Below are 14,607 nucleotides of genomic sequence, written 5' to 3' on the forward strand. Positions count from 1 at the left end.
TCTGCTTTTCATGACTTTGAATATTTCTTGCTAATCCCTTCAAGCCTCCAAAGTTTCTTTTGAGAAATCACCTGACAGTCTTATGGGGACTCCCTTGCCGGTAACTAACTTCTTTTCTCTTGCTGCTTTTAAGATTTAGCCTTTGGAATATTAATTATGATGTACCTTGGAGTGGGCCTCTTTGCATCCAACTTGTTTGGGACCCTCTGTGCTTCCTGGACTTGCATGTCTATTTCCTTCACCAAATTAAGGAAATTTTCTTTCATTATATTTTCAAACAGATTTCCAATTCTTGCTCTTTCTCTTCTCCTCTGGCACCTGTATGATGTGAATGTTGGGCCTCTTGAAGTTGTCCCAGAGACTTTTTACACTATTCTCATTTCTTTCCACTTTTTAAAAAATTTTATTTTTAAATCATGTTTATTCTATTACAGTTGTCTCAATTTTCCCCCCTTTGCTCTCCTCCACCCATCCCACCCTGCTCCCCTCTCCCACAGTCAATTCCCATTCTAATATCTATGTCCATGGGTCTTCATTTTTTTTAATTCTTTTTTCTTCTTCTTGTCCTGACTGGTTGTTTTTTGTTTCCTTATGTTCCAAGTCATTGATTTGATTCCCGGCTTTATCCGCTGTACTGTTGTTTCCCTGTAAATTGTTCTTTATTTCAATTAGTGTATCCTTCATTTCTGATTGGATCTCTTTTTACGCTACTGAGGTCTTCACTAAATTCCTTGGGTATCCTTATAATCAGTGTGTTAAATGCTGCATCTGATAGATTGCTTATCTATTTCGGTTAACTCTTTTCACGGAGTTTTGATCTATTCTTTCATTTGGGCCATGTTTCTTTGTCTCCTCATTTTGGCAACCTCCTTGTGTTTGTTTCTATGTATTAGGTACAGTTGTTTTGACTCCATGTCTTGGTATTGTGGCCTAATGTAGTAGGGGTCCTGTAGGGTCCAGTGGCACAGCCTCACTATCACTCAAGTTGGGTACCCTTCATGTGGGCGGAGTACACCCTCCTCTTGCATTGGGCCTTGGTTGCTGTTGGCAGATCACTGGGAGGATTTACTCAGGCCAGTCAGCTGCAAGGGTTGGCTGTGACCACTTACCAACAACCTTTGCCTTCCATGGAGAAAGAGTTACTCAGGTGCTCTAATGTGGTCTGTAGCTGTCCACTGGGTATGCAGGCTCTAGAGTTTCCCAAGTGGTGCATGCCAAGGTCATCTACCACCTGTATTTTGCTTGGGTACCCTGCCTGAGCTAAAAAGCAATCTGAGATGGCTGCTACTTGTGCTGGGTTTAGAGATTCCCAGGTGAAATCAAGCTGTGAATCTAGGCTGGCTACTGCTAGTGCTGGGCCTGGGGGCTCATTGAAGCAAGCTATTGCTTATTTGATAGGATTTAGGAGGTTGTGAAGCATGAGCCAAGACCACCCATTCATATGGAAAAGTAGCTTGGGTGGACCCATAAGTTGGGTGGGGCAGAGGTCTACAAGGGGTGTCAAACAGTGTTAGTCAGATTGGTGGATTCTCAGATATGGCACCAGCTTACCGACTCTGTGGAGAGGGGGTTTAGAAAAGGGAAAATGACCTCTGCTTGCTTTAATGCCAGACAGTGCTGTTCCTCTCTGCATACCACTGGTGCCGTTCAAGCTGCTACCCAGGTGCTGGAGCTCAGAGGTAATGAATCTAAGTAGGTTAGTCCATGTGTAGGTCCTTTAAGAGGAACTGTTTGGAGCTCCAGCAGTTTCTTCTACCAACTCATTCCCTTCTGGTTTTTGTAGCCAGAGGTTGTGGGGACTTATCTTCCTGGCACTGGAACCCTGGGCTGGGGGTCCTGGTGTGGGGCTGGGGCTTCTCACTCCCAAGATACTCTTCCCAAATTTTTTTCCATCACACATGGATGTGGGACCTGCCTGTTCAACCTCTTCACCCCTCCTACCAGTCTGGATGGATGTAGTTTCTTCAGTTGTCAATTCCATAGTTGTCAGGCTTCCATTCAGCTCGATTTCTGACAGTTTTAAGTGATGGATGTTCTATATTTTAGCTGTCATTTTGATGTGGTTGTGTGAAGAGGCAAGCCATATCTGCCTACCTACCGTCTTGACTGGAAGTCCACAGATTAGTTTCTTTTCACATCTTCAAGGAAAATATACTTGGATTGTTACTAAATTAAACTGATTCAATCATTATCCAAGAAGGAACATTTTTGAATTTTAAAATACCAGAAAAACCCTGAATGATGTTAAGATAACATATACAGAGGAAAGACCATTATTATTTGTGAATATTGATGGCAAATAATGAGTCTTGAAAAATAGAATTGAGAAGTAAAATATAAGAATACCTGAGAATTATATAAATAAAGAGAGTTTATGTCAAGTATTTTGGAGGAAATGTGTTCATATAATTCAAGGCATTAATAGCTCAATAGAGAAAATTATGATTAACTTAGATGCTGAAAAACACTTCACAAATATTTTGTAGTTAATCTCATAGATTATAAAAAAGATTTAGAAATATTTTATTTACATGTATACATATAAACATATATTTTGATGTCTTTATGATTAATGATTAACTACCATAGCCATAATAATAATTTGAGAAACTAGACAAAAGTCTCACTATTGCCAATGTTATCAAATACTGTTCTAGAAATGATAGTCAATGCAATAAATAAGAGGAAAAAAAAGTTATATTTATTTTACCAGTATTTTGCTGAAAACATAAATTGATGGGCAAAAATATAGATAATAAATATATTAAAGGTTCATATTGGAATTTTAGATATAATAAAAGGTGATATTTAAAATCAATGGAGAAAATAAGGAATATTTATTATGTTTTTGGAACAACTGGAGGACTATTTGAAAGCTTTACTCACTTCTTACACCAAAATATATCCTGACTATGTCAAATATTATTAGTATGAGAGATAATAGCACAAGTAGAAAAAGAAAGCATGATTTTTAGATACATACATAAATTTAAATATAAATTTTTGGAATACAAATTTTATTTCTAATCACGTCCCTCAAATTACAAAATAAAAAGAGCTGTTAAGTTTGACCATATCTAATTCAAAATATCTGGATAAAAAGAAAGATTTAATATTTAAATGTAGCTAACAAACAGGAAAATTATTTTTAAATAATACAGGCAGAAGATTATAGAAATAGAAAAATGGTTACGGTTTAAATACAAACAAATTACATAATAAAAAATACAAGTAAAAACATATGAAAGGATCCTTAAGCTTACAATCAAATACTTAAAAATTAAAACAGCATTTACATGTCTTTAAAATATACATAAAGAGTAAAATTTCTTAATGCATACTTAGGGAAAAGAATAGGCATTCTTTTACACTACTGATAGGGATGTTGTTTTCTACAATCTTTCCGGAAGACAGTGTGTAAATATGTATCAGAACGTAAATTATTCATTTGTTTTGACTCAGCAACCTTGCTTATAGCAATGCACCTAAAAGAGATAATTATATAAACATCAACTTGTATGTTCACTAGGATATTTGACATAGCATTGTCTATGATCTAGAAATTAGAAACATCATACATATATAATGTTATTTGTATAGATTTGTTTACAAATATCTAGATAGCTAATATAAAATGTGTTGAAGTGTTCTGTCAAAATATTAAGTCATTAATTTTAGTGTTAAGATTTAAGATGTTTCATTTATTATTTATAATATTATATTTTATTTATAATCTTATATTTTAAATTTGGTTTGGTTTGTATTTATTTTGTGTGATTCTGAATATACAAGGTACTAATATAACATTCTCTTAAAAAATTAAAATATTTTCTGCCTATACATTAGGTGTCCAAGAAATGTATTTTTAAAAATTTAAAAGGTTTTTTAAATATATTTTAGTAAAAACTTTTAATTCAGTAGCACTACAGAAATAAAATCTTAGTGCAGTACTTTAAAAGATCACAACTAACTTTAAGTTAGAATATCACATTCAATGTATACATATATGAGTATAAAATTATGTTGAACACCTAAAACTAATACAATGTTATCTCAATTACATCTAACTAAATAAATAATTAACTTTAAAAAAATAGAGTGATTTTTGTCCCATATCCACAGCTAGTGACAGTATAATTTAAAACTAATTACCTAAGTATATTGAAAATTAGTAATTTCATCAGTGTTTCCATTTAGGGAGAGATGTATACAGAGCAAAGCAAAACAGAGTGTAAGAAGAGTGCTTGTTACTGTTCTTCATGCTCAAATTTCATAAGACTTTTCTAAAAGGTCAGTTGTATATTTCTTATTCAACTCTTTGTACTGAACTCAATAAAAATTGCTCTAAACTTTCAAGATGTTCTTTTAAGTTATGATTAGTTTGTATTAAAGCTCTAAAAAGAGTTGTAAAACATTCAGTGAAGAATTCACACTTGTCTGAAAAACCATTTCTTCAACCTGAAATTTAAAGTTATTTTTCTGTGAAGATGGAAGAGAGCTATTCCTGACATGTTGCATTTTTCATGTAGAATAAAGCATTTTTAATTGTTTTCAAGTATGGGATTAACCTACTGGGTATGATGATCAGATTCACAATATTCATCTTTTCTAGAGGATATACCCATCATAGTGTCTTAACTTGGTAATGATATTTACACATAAATGCACAATAAACACAGAATATATATTTACCAGACTATTTGCTTTAGCTCATGTTAATTCAAACCACTTCCCTTTCCTTTTCATTTTAGCCCATGGATTTTGGACAAACTATTTCTAGGAGCTCATTGTCTCTCTTTCTTTTTCAGTATCTAGCATAAAAACTATTGTTACTCTTCAGTTTCTACCTTTATAACTATGGAAAGCAGCTCCACCAGCATGATTCACTGGGGTGTGGTGACAGTTAAATTTTCTTAATTAGTCAAAATGTACAAAGTACTGATTACTTGATTCACAAGGAAAAAATCATTAAATAAGATCACATGTGACTGGTTTTAGCATATTAGAGCATATATTTTTTATTTAAATGCAGTGAGCATCTGAATGTTAAATAAGCCACAAAATATGTTCGTGGTGAAACTAATTAACACTACAACCATAAGCACAATTCCCTTATGGGTTAATTTCTCAATGAAACTCAAAGATACTTTTTGACCTAGTATAATGCTCCTTCTGCCAAGGTTAAGAGAAAGATATCACTATAATTGGAGCATATGAGTCTATATTAACCTGATTTAGGTTGGGGAATCAAAGATTTGCACGAGGATGAAATTCATAATAATTAGGGTGTAAAACATGCATGCGTAGGGGCTTAAACACAGCATGAATTAATTATTCAGTGTTGTTCAGTCCATTTAGACTTATAAATTACAAAAGGTCATAGAGAGAAGATTGTAACCCTTATTTCCCTTCTAGTCTAATAGCATAAGACTTCTTAAAACTCAGTTCTTACAGAGCATGGACAATTACGTTTAAAATTATGAAATAATAATATACAAAGAGAAAAGATAGGTACCATATATGTAGGGGCAAAGAAAAATTACCCTTTGGTAGATAATCTTAGGAATCAAGAATGCTTAAATTTCACATATCACTCAAATAGCTTTTACTTCTACTTCTGTAATAGATATTATAATAAATTAATGTTCCTTTGCCTAATTTTATTTCATTGATAAAGTTCCTTTTATCTTTACTTGGTGATTCAGATCTCAATAAATTGATGAATTTTCTTTTGTCTTCTGAGCTAAATTTCTTTTTATTTTTTATTTATTGTTATTCAAGCACAGTTGTCTATACTTTCCTCCTATCACCCTCCCCTGCCCCACCCACCCCCAGCTCCCATACTCAATCCTACCCCGCTTTGGTTTTGTCCATGGGCACTTTTTACATGTTCTTTGATGACCCCATTATCCCCCTCCCCTCCCCTCTGGTTACTGTCAATTTGTTCTTTATTTCAGTGTCTCTGGTTATATTTTGTTTGCTTGTATGTTTGCTGACTAGGTTCCACTTATAGGTGAGATCATATGGTATTTGTCTTTCGCCCCCTGGCTTATTTCACTAGCATAATGCTCTCCAGGGTATTATGAAGGGTAGGAGCTCTTTATTTCTTTCTGCTGCATGGTATTCCACTGTGAAGATGTACTATAATTTTTTGATCCAGCCATTTGCTGATGGGCTCTTAGGTTGCTCCCAGCACTTGACTATTGTAAACTATGCTGCTATGAACATTGAGGTAGAGAAACTTGACCACCAAGTTGCACCATACACAAAAAATAAACTTAAGATGGATAAAAGGCTTAAATATAAGTCACGACACCATAAAACTCCTAGAAGAGAACATAGGCATGAAAATACCAGATATTCCATGTAGCAATATTTTCACTGATATGTCCCTTAGAGCAAGGGACATAAAGGAAAATAAATTGATGATTTCATAATTTCCATTTGTAACTCTTAGTAGGAAAAAAAAACATAAACCAACAAAAACAAAATAAACTTGGAGACTGTGGTAGGCTGAATAATGCCCTCCCCAAAGTGTCCACATCCTAACTCTAAAACCAGCAAATATGTTATCTTATATGGCAAAAGGAATTTTGCAGATGTGATTAAATTAAGGGCCTTAAAATGGGAAAATTATGCCGGAACATTAGGGTGGCCCAATGTAATCAAAAGGACCTTGTAAGAAAGAGACAAGAGGGTCAAAGTCAGAGACAAGGCCATGTAACGAGGGAATAAGAGGGAGAAAATGTGATGTGAGTCAGGATAAGGATCCCAGAAATGTGAGCAACCTAGAAGCTGTAAATAGCAAGGCATGGGTCATCCTTTAGTGTCTCCAGAAGAAGTGCAGCCCTGCCAACATCTTTGATTTTAAGCAAGTGAAACTGACTTTAGTTTTTGAGTTACAAATGTATATAGTAATCAATTTGTGTTGATTTAAACCATTAATTTGGTGGTAATGCATTGCAGCAACAATGGGAAATTAATACAAAGGCTATAAGCAACCAACAAGACCAAATGCATCCCCATATACTTTACTGGATTAATGTATAATGAATGATACCATGTTGCCCAAATAAAGCAATCAATGTAATTATTAGAACTAGAATACTTGATGTCATTCTGAAGAGCTTATGCCTTTATCATTAGGAAAATATTTGCACTAAATTCAACACCCTTTTTTTTTCCCTAGAGTTAGCAGTAATTTAATTCAAATCAACAAAAATATATAAAGGGTCTTTTTGAGCAATGCATAGTGTATTGAGTCATTATAGAGGGTGAAATCATAAAAGAACACAATTTTCTGCCTTTAGGAAGCTTTCAGTTTAGAAGACATAGACGTAAATCCATTTAGAGCAGGAAATGACACATGGAATTTGTATTTAAAAAGTGCTGAGAGTTTATCACTTGTATGTCCTAGTTTACGAAGAAAGGCCTTAAGCATGAACGTTAGGTATTACAAAATATGGCGCTGTAGCAAAGAAGGAACAGGCAAAAACAGTAAGGAGGGTGAAAATCAGATTAGAAGTGGCTGAAGAGACTGTGAGGAGTGGGAAAGTGTTGACAATGTACAATCGCTGTTTCAATTAGTTTTACTGAGATTTTATGAAATTCTTTACTGTGGAATTCCATTCAGTTTACAAGCATGCTCAAGTCTCTCCTAATCTAGCCTCATATTTGCTATAGAGACTTTAAATTCCTCTAGCGACTTTTTTTTTAATTCTCCTCTGCTTTGAGTTTCCCCAAGTTCTCCTCCTCAATGAGAGTGTGGATCTTATAGCCCTTTCAGCTGTGATTCACTGTTTTCATACTGGAGTCCTGTTGATATTATGGGAAAATGTGAAAGGTGAGGAGAGAAAGTTTTATGCCCTTTTGATTAAGTCAGTGTTTTAGTGGGCCTGTGTCTTGGGCTGGAATCTTTACAAGAGTTTCTCCCATGGTATACCTATTTTGTCGCCCTTCCTGCTGCTCCTGCAGAGTACCACTGTATTTTCTTGAAGACCTGACCCAAGTGTTTAATGTGTTTTTTTTTTCCTTCACTTAGGTGAGAAAGAAAAGTTAAAAGGGGCAGGAGTGACAAAAATGCTCTTCCCCAAATTGGAATAAGACTGACAAAGTCTTTTCCCTTGGAGAGTAGGCTTTCCTTATGGAGCAATCTCTGGAGACATATATGCTCACCTGAGGGTATATTTAGTGATTTTAGAGAGTGGGGGGAGGGGAAGGAAAGAGAGACAAGTAGAGAAAGATCAATATTAAAGAGAAATATCAATTGGTTGTCTCTCATATGCTCCCTGACCAGCGACTAAACCTGCAACATAAGCAAGTGCCCGGACTAGGAATCAAACCTTCAACCTTTAGGTTTATGTGGCTCCAACCAACTGAGCCACATTGGCCAGGGCATCTGAGCATATTTCACAATGATTATACTTACCCTCATTCTCCCAAAGCCACGAGGAGATATTTCTCAGATCTTCACAATTTATTGGAGATAAAGGCCAAGAAATTGAAGGGATTCCTCTAAGACTGTGACGTTCAGGAGTTTCTCACTGTCATGTCTACTCACACTCTAGAAGTTTGTCAGAATTGTAGTATTACTATCAGTCTGTGGCTCCTGTAGCTTCTGTTTCAAGTAAGCAAAACTCAGCTGCGTCTCTCTGGATGAATTTCTCTTCAAAATGTGAAGTAGTGGTTTTCCTGCAACCTCAGTTCTCTTATAGGTTCAAGTTTTTATCAGAAGCCAATTTGTTTCGCTTTTACTTATTATAAAGATGGAAAGAATGACTCCCAAGCCCTTACATGTTGTAGTTAAAACCAGAAATCCTTTACTTAACTTTTTAAACTTTAAAATATTTATGGGCAATTTTAAGTAGGATGGTAAGACATGTTTCTACCAAGATAGTAATATTTAAGTAGACTTTAAATAGAGTGAAGGTGAGAGTCAATATCAATCCGCGTATGAGCATCCAGAAAAGAAGCAATGGTGTGGGCAAAGGCTGTGAGGTAAGGAGGCCAATGTGAGCAAACAGAGTGAAGGAGGTGGGGGGAACATACTACGACCTTGACCCAGAGAGGCAGTAAGAAGAAAAGTATAGGTCTTGGGGGTTTCTGTACAAGATGGGGACATAGGTGAATGTGGTACCCAAATCCTCCCACAAAAACATTAAAATTACAACTAAATTACACAAAAACCATCATTCAGAGTTGCCTTAAATCTAGCTGAACAGAAGTTCTACATCTAAGGATATAAAGAAAGAGCCACATTGAGACTGATAGGAGGGGCAGAGACTCTGAACAGGCTGGATCCATAACCATATGTGTCAGATAAAAATCCAGAGGGATATCTTGGATGCAGTTACCTGCTGAGGATCGAGAGGTCCCTGCTCAGGGATCCAGTGCCAAGAAAAAAGTCTCCATAACTTCTGACTATAAAAAATTTCAAAATGTGGGTGAGCGAAATAGAGGGATTGTGGAGTCCCAGGTTCCTCTTTAAGGGCCTATGCACAAACTTGAACTCACTACCTCTGAGTTCCAGTGCTGGGCCACTATGGACATATGGGAAGGAAATGAATAGTCTGGCATCAGAATGAGAGCTGGAGTGTGGTAGCTTTCTCCCAGATGGAAGTGCTGGCAGAAGCCATTGTTCCATTTCTGAGCTCATACTCCACAGATCCAACAGGGGGTCACCATATTTGATTCTCCAACAACCAGGATATCACTGTTCACCCCACCTGGGTGATTTCCTGAGACTCCATCCCACCTAACTTTCAGACCCACCCAAGCTTTATCCAGTGGCTTATCCATAAAATAACCTGTCTTTAGGTCATGCTTTGGATTTTCCTAAAATCTCTTAAACAAGGAACATCTGGCCTCATGTGCCACATACCTCTTGCTAAGTGATGCCAGACCTGGAAGTAGCAGCAGCCAGCCTTTGTTCTCAGCTTGACTTCTCCTGGGATCCTCCACACCAAGCACAAGTAACAGCAATCTTCAGATCAGTTTGTAGCTCATGCCAGGTAGCCCGAGACAGAACATAGGTGGGAGCTGACCTTGGCCTGCACCTCCTGGGAGTCCTCAGAGATAGTGTACCTAGTAGACAGCTTCAGAACATGCCGAAGCACCACCCAACCACTTCCACAAGTGACACACTAAAGAAACAGGCTCACCAGGTACCAGAGCCCAACTTAAGTAATTTCTGCTCCATGAAGTTGGCCCCTACACATCTGATCCTCCATAGTGGTCATAGCCAGTCCTTGCAGCTGACTCTCCTCGGGGTACATCACTCCCATTGATGTGACAACAGCAATCAAGCCTCAACTACAACAGGAGGACATACACAGTCCACATGGGTGAGCAACCTGGGGAATCCAGTTTGGGTGATCAGGGAAGCCCTGAGACTGGGCCCTACAGAATACATTTTACATAAGGCCATTCTACCAAGCCTGGGAGACATAGTGGTTCTACCTAAGACACAGGAAAAAAACAAACAAACAAAAAAAAACACAGGGAGTCTGGGAAATTGAGGAGACAAAAAAACATATCCCAAATGAAAGAACAGAATGAAACTCCAGAAAAAGAACTAAACAAAATGGAGACAAACAATCTACAAGATACACAGTCCAAAATGCTTTATAAGGATGTTCAATGAACTTAGGAAAGGGTAGATGAACTTAGTAAGAGGTTCAACAAAGACATAGAAAACATGAAAAAGAATGTATCATAAATGAAGAATACACTAAATGAAATGAATACATTACATGAAACCAACAATGGAGTAGTCAAAGCAGAGGATCAAACCAGAGTTTTGGAAATTAAAAAAGGAGAAAACACCCAATCAGAGCAACAGAAAGAAAAAAACAATAAAATAGTGTAATGAGCCTCTGGGACAACTTTAAATGTACCAACATTCTCATTATGGGGGTACCAGAAGGAGAAGAGAGAGAGCAAGGAATTGAAAACCTATTTGAAAAATAATAATGGAAAACTTCTTTAACCTGGTGAAGGAACTAGACCCATAAGCCCAGGAACTGCAGAGAGTCCCATACAAGATGAACCTGAAGAGTCCCACACCAAGAAACATCATAGTTAAAATGAAAAGTTTAAAGACAAATAGAGAATCTTAAAAGCAGCAAGAGAAAAGTTGTGAGTTATCTACAAGAGAGTTCCCATAAAACTGTCACTTGATTCCTAAACAGAAACTTATCAGGCCAGAAAAGATTGACAAGATATACTCAAAGTGATGAAAATTAAAGACCTACAACCAAGATTACTCTACCCAGCAAATCTAGCATTTAGAATTCAAGGAGAAAGAGTTTCCCAGACAAGAAAAAAGCTAAGGGAGTTTATCACCACAAACCAGTGTTATATGAAATATTAAAGGATCTTCTTTAAGGAGAAAAAGAAAAAAAGATTAAAAATATGAATAATAAAATGGCAATAAATAACTATCAGCAATTACTTCACATGCAGATGGTTGAATGATTCAATCAAAAAACATGTGGAGGTTGAATGGATAACAAAACCAGACTTACATATGCTGTCTATAAGAAACTCACATCAGAACGAAAGAAAAACACAGGCTAAAAGTAAAGGGATGGAAAAAGACATTTTATGAAATTGAAATTTAAAAAAAAGCTGATGTAGCAATACTTATCTCAGACAAAATAGACTTTAATACAAAGGCTATATAACAATAGACCATGAAGTACCCAGCAATTATACTTCTGGGTATTATCTGAAGAAACCCAAAACAAATTCTGATACCTGTAAGAGCCTAAACAGTAAATAATTTTTTTAAAAAAGAAGTACAAAAAAGATTTTGGGGAAATTCATGGCTGACAGATTAACACGGGGATATTTAAAGAAGCTTGGAAATATCTCTTAAAAAAAAGAAACCCAACACAATAAGTAAAAAAAATATATATATCCATACATTTATTGCAGTATTATTTTCAATAGCCAGGATATGGAAGCAACCTAAGTGTCCATCAGTAGATGAATGGGTAAAGAAGAAATTGTGCATATATACAATGAAAAATGACTCAGCCATAAAAAAAGAATGAAATCTTGCCATCTGCAACAACATGGATGGAGCTAGAGGGTATTGTGGCTGAGTGAAATAAGTCAGAAGAAGACAAATGTGATATGATTTTACTTATATGTGTAATTTAAAAAACAAAACAAAACAAACAAAATAAACAAGTAAAACAGATTCATAGATACTGAGAACATTTTGAAGGTTGGCAGATGGGAAGCTGATTGGGGATATGTATGAAAAAGATGAAGGGATTAAGAAACACAAATTGGTAGTTACAGAATAGTTATGGGGATACAAAGTACAGCATTGGGACTAAAGTCAATAATATAGTAAAAACTATGTATGGTGTCAGATGGATACTAAATTTATCCAGGGTGATATCTTAGTAAGTTATATAATGTCTAATCACTGGGCTGTATACCTGAAACTCAGATAATATTGTATGTCAACTATAATTAAAAATAAGATATTTAAAATAAAAATGTCCGTCTCTTACAGGCAATTGTAAGTATTTTTATTTCTATTACATAATAAATAGAGTCTTGGGAAGGTTTTTAGCAGAGTGATGGAACGGCTTTTAACGGACAGACGAGACTTAAAAACATCATTCTGTTTCCTGCAGAGATTAGATTAGACAAGTTTAAGGACAGTAATTGCAGTAATCCTTAGGTAGAATTATGGTAATTTTGACCAATGTGGAAGTGATAGATATAATGAGAATTGCTCAGATTCTGGACATAAAATTAAGAACAATAAGATTTTCTGGACTAGAACTAGTGTTTGATAGAAAGCATGGAATAAAGCAGGATTCCATATAAGTTTTCAACAAGCAATTGAAAAAAATTGCTTTGCTCTGGATGATAAGATGGTTTTCTAAACTACATATTTGGCTAACTTTCACCTGTGATTAAATTCACTGAATGCCTCTCTATTGTGTCTTAGCCAGTTTCCTCAGTATGTCTCCTAAGCATTCTCCTACCTACCATAACTTGCATTTGGCATTTGTCTAATTCTTTTGTCCTAGCCACTCACTTTCTTGAGCCTTTTGCTTCGCTCATGTTTGAGATTCTATAGCCATGCCATTTGGTCTCCGGTCTTAGCATATTTATATGATCACTTATTTCATTTAGAATCCCCTTTCTTCATCCCACTTCAGGCGGTTAACTTCTACTGATATGTCTCTCCGTAATAAAGCTGGAAGACAAAGTTTCTTGGTTGAATAAGGATATACATATTTACATTTTCATATATATTTTCTAATTACCTTTCAAAAATCTATATTGAATTACACCTCCACCAACAACATATAAGAATACCAGTATTTCCTCACTCCTAACAATACTCCATATTATTAAGCACCAATGGATAAATATGTACCTCGTTTTTGTCCACATTTATTCTGTCATCTGTTTGTTAGCCATTTGTACTTCCATGGCATTATATAAATATTAAATAAATGAAAGATTAAATTACTGAATGAAGAAATACATTTAGGTTTCTGGAGAAGTTAAAGGTAACCACTGACATCCAAGAAAATAAAAATGTCTCCCTGGCATTATGATTACAATCATATTATGGTAAACACAGAAATTAAAGAACTCTGCTTTATTTTTATTATGCATAAAGGCATCATATGGTTCTTGGTTAACAACCAGTCAACATTTAATGTAAGCTTACAAGCCCGCTAGGTATCAAAATTCACATTTATATCTATTTTTAAATATTTGTTATATTTATTTTTCGTGTGTGTGTGTGCAGCATTCTAGACTTAGCACCTGTAATTTAGCATATTATATCGCTATTTATTATATTTAGTTGTAAATTAAGTTCATGAATGTTGCATATATGTATGCATGTGTGTGTTTGCATGCAAAGTTTACTTTTTTAATCTTTTAAAGAATTGTGTGAAAATTTATCATTGGAGTTCTCCTTGACTTCCATTGTTCTTCAATTCCCCCATTTTCTTTCTAGTCTTCAGCACAATTTCCTTCTTTTTGCATCTCTTTGCATCACTACAACATGCTTTCAGAATTTTCATTTCCACAAAGAACTTGAAGTATTATCTTTCCCCAAAAGTACTTTATTCTAATGGTAATAAAAGCCTTAAGTTAGGTTACAGAAATTCCAAGTGACAGAACTGCTGAAATCAGCTAATTAGAGAAAAAGGTAGTGGGCTTCTGATCAACAGGGACAGTCCTGAAGATAATCTCTAAAACATTACCTAAGCTGTTATTCAGTATTGAATTAATTGAATTTGGCCATCTAATTGCCTTTGGCATAGCTAATGTGCAATGCTATGTATGAGCTAGTCCTTAAGTGCAAAAATTTAAAAAATTATTCTTCATAACAGCCCTATTCTCCTTTTCAAAAATTAGAAAATGGAGGCTTTGGAGGCTTAAGCAGTACATATAACATATAAGTATAAAAGTATAAAGCGCATTAGGACACTGCAGATGACCATGAGAGCAAGGAAACTTTGTAAACACTCCCAAAATTAACCGTGTCCCAGAATTGAGTAGACATGTATAAACAATTTGAATAAAGGCCATCTCAAAATTACTCAAGCTCTTTCATTT

This window comes from Pteronotus mesoamericanus, unplaced genomic scaffold (genome assembly GCF_021234165.1).
Source record: "Pteronotus mesoamericanus isolate MK-2021 breed Mesoamerican mustached bat unplaced genomic scaffold, CSHL_Meso_final contig_82, whole genome shotgun sequence".
Lineage (NCBI taxonomy): Eukaryota > Metazoa > Chordata > Mammalia > Chiroptera > Mormoopidae > Pteronotus > Pteronotus mesoamericanus.